Genomic DNA, 3,726 nt, shown 5'->3' on the forward strand with positions numbered 1-3,726 from the left:
AGGTACTCTAGTCGGAGTACACTCCAGAGTGTATCTGTCAACCCTAGCCCATACCAGCTCCCAGCCATGAGAGTCAGACATCTTTGACATCTAACCAGGAGAACCTTCTGGTGACTGGGGGTGCACTTGCCGTCTGCCCACAGCAGTCAGGATGCCTCACATAACAATTTCCCAGCCGAGCCTTGCCAATACACAGAATCATGAAAGACAATAATGAATTGTAGCTTGAGGCCACTGTGTTTTGGGGGTGGTTTGTTGCCCAGCAACAGAGAAGTGGAAGAAAACCTCAAGGAAATAGCATCATAATTTCTGGAAAGCTTGGGAGAAATGACCAGTGACCATTTCTCCTATCACTGGCTTAGATATATAACTTTAAGATTTAGTTTCAAATTAAATACTTTGACCCCAAATATTTAGAAACAAATTTTAATGGTAGGTTTGTCTAAACCAGGGAGATTCTTATTTTCAGATAATTTTTTGCTTGACAATTTTTCTTACAAACTTGCTCATGAAATATTTATGCAGATTCCTGTATTTTCCTGTTCTTCACCTTGCGAAGATGGACTCCATTGCGACCCAAGCATAATGTGCCATATATAATAGCAAGAAATGGAGAGTAGAGAGCCTGACAATTTGGCCCTGTTTTCACTCCATTCTCAATATAAACAAATGCTCCATGCTTCTCAAGCTTCATTATGCACATAAATCAGACTGTGATTTGCAGTTCTGGAGTAATGTCTAAAAGTCTATACTTCTAAGCTTTGCGCAGTGGCAGTATTGTAGCCAATGAGGTTTATCCGAGGCGCGATTATTGCTAATTAAAAGTCTATACTTCTAATATTTCCAATTGATATGGATGCTACTGGTCCACTTTGAAGAGCATAGGCTTAGAGCACCCTACAATCAAAGAGAAGTGGAAATTTAATTCAAAGAGAGATGAGTTTTACTCTTGGAGGAAAAGCAACTCCCCAGCATGTCAATGATAATCATGAGTCAGATTTTGTTATATTAAGTTGGTCTTTATTAGTAATCATTAGAGCATGGCAGGCTGTACTTGAAAAATTCCTTAAATATTAAGGCTTATCATCATAATATACTAAAAAACAAGTATACTCTCTGTTTTCAGGTTCAATTCATTCTTAGATATGTTAAATTCAGAATATATCTATTACATTTTGACTCTCTTCCTGTCTTGTATACTCATACTCCAGCATAACTTCTGTTCTTCTGTGGAGAAGTTTAGAAACAGGGAAGCATAAACTTCAATTAATGTTTATAAATTGCTCAGGTGATTTGTAGGAAGTAGAGGACAGTTTGTTACATAAAATATATATGCACAAGTCCCTGCCAGTACAGCTAACATGGTTTATGGTTACAAATTAGTCTAGAGAGGCTGCTAACCTTGATGGTCTATTTAAAATACAAAGTAACCAAATAAAAAAATGCAAATTAAAGGTACTATCGTGGAATTTCATCCCAAACTGTGTTGTTTGGTCTCCCTGAATATCCATCTCTCCCCTGCCTTGCTATAACTAAATTTCCATTTTGTTTTTCATCTATCAAAATAGCAAATACCAAAAAAATGGCAAAAAATATATATATATGTTTTTAAGTTATAGTTAAGAAACTGCAAGGAACTGGCCATTCTCAAACATTGCTAATGGAAGTTCAAAATGGCTTGATACTTCTGGAGGAAACACAGCAATCTGTATAAAAATTTTAAAATATTTTTTGTGTTTGGGAAGCCTGGGTAACACAGTCAGTTAAGTGTCTTCTGACTCTTGGTTACAGCTCAGGTCATGATCTCAGGGTTGTGAGATTGAGCCCTACACTGGGCTCTGCACTGAGTGTGGAGTCAGCTTGGGTTTCTCTCTCTCTCTCCTTTTCCCTCCCCAGAACACACACACTCTCTCAAATAAATAAATCTTAAAAATATACATTAAATATTTTTATGTTTCATTTTTAAGATTTTATGAAAACTTATCTCAAAGAATAGTTATGACCTAATTATAAAGTCAAACATTTGCACTATTCTAAACTTTTAACAAGAGAAAATGACCTAGAAAAATTAAGGTGCATCTATGCACAAAGAAATACCAAGAAGTTAGTTGACAGAACACATAAGAAACAATCTAATGACCATAATATATCGTCCTTGTAAGAAACAAAGCATGTTGGTAAACATATGTATTAGGATTCTCCAGAGAAATAGCACCAATAAGATGGATAAAAAGAGATGATATAGATGCAGATGATACAGAAATAGATGGCATAGGGGTGCTTGGCTGGTTCTGTGGGAAGTGCGTGCAACTTTACTTCAAAGTCAGGAGTTCAAGCCCCATATTGGGTGTGGAGCCTTTTTTTTTTTTTTTTTTTTTTTTTTAAAGAAAGAAATAGCTGATACAGATTCAGATGTAGATTTAGAAAAGGAGATTTATTACAGGAATTCAGTCATGCGGTTATGGAAGCCCAGAAGTCACACTATCTGCTGAGTACGGACTGGAAAACCAGGAAAGGCAGGAGTGGAATTCAGTATGAGTCTGAAAGCCTGAGAATCAGGGGACCCAACGGTGTAAATCCCAGTCTGAGCTTGAAAGCCCCATGTCTGAGGGCAGGAAAAGATGAATGTCTCAGCTCAAGCAGAATGAGAAGAGTTTGCCCTTCCTCCACATTTTTTGTTCCCTCACATGGATTGGATGATGCTCACCTTCCTGGTGACAGTGACCTTCTTTATTCAGTCTACTACAGATTCAAAAGCTAATGGTCTCTGCAACACAGATGCACTCAGAAACAATGTTTTATCACCTGCCTGGGCATACTTGAGTCCAGTGAGGTTGACACATAAAATGAACTTATCACAGTTGAATTTTTTGCTTCCTAATGATTAAAATTTGTATGTAAACCTCATAGAAAAATATAAATATATTCAGTATACCCACATACTTACAGAGCTGGAATTTAAAGGATGTAACTATAGGTGATTTCATTTCCTACTTTGCCCTTTATGTATTATCTTAATCATTTTTATTTAGCAGATGTTTTTGAAAATCATATTTAAAATATTTTTTAAAGATTTTATTTATTTATTTTAGAAAGACAAAGAGAACATGTGGGGGAAGTTTGGAGGGGCAAAAGGGGAAGGAGAGGGACAAGCAGGCTCCATGCTGAGTATGGAACCTGATGGGGGCTCCATCCCACACCCCTGAGATCATGACCTGAGTTGAAATCAAGAGTTGGACGTTCTACCAAGTGTCCCTAAAACATTTAAGGCAGACTTTAAACACTATTTTAAGATTAAAACACTTCTTCCACTTGATTTTCTATTTTTCTTCTCTTCTTCCTTAGCAAATTTACTCTGAAAAGAAAACCAGTGTTCATAATTGCATCTTAATTATGATGCAAATAACTTTTTTTCATGTATTGGCCATGTAATTATCCTAACTCTTTCCCTTTAACATAGTTCTTTTGTTGTGTGTTTTTTTCTTTTCTTTCCTTTTTCCTTTTCTTCTTCTTCTTCTTTCTTTTTTTTTTTTTTTTTTACTATTCTTGTGTTCATTTATCACTAATTTAACAAATATTCGAGTACTTACTGTATGTCAGGCATCATTTTTGGTCCTAAATCTGTCGTTACTATTTTTTTATTTTCTATATTTTTCAAATTAGTTATTTCCTCTATATACATTTATTCAACAGACGTTTTTCAACACCTACTGTATATCATGCACT

General features: G+C 35.7%; 1 pseudogene; it reads left to right on the plus strand.

Moving 5' to 3' along the window:
* Positions 1–757: 757 nt before the first annotated feature.
* LOC132008186 (U4 spliceosomal RNA) lies at positions 758–881 on the plus strand (annotated as a pseudogene).
* The last annotated feature ends 2,845 nt before the right edge of the window (positions 882–3,726 follow it).

Source organism: Mustela nigripes, unplaced genomic scaffold, assembly GCF_022355385.1.
Source record: "Mustela nigripes isolate SB6536 unplaced genomic scaffold, MUSNIG.SB6536 HiC_scaffold_75, whole genome shotgun sequence".
NCBI lineage: Eukaryota > Metazoa > Chordata > Mammalia > Carnivora > Mustelidae > Mustela > Mustela nigripes.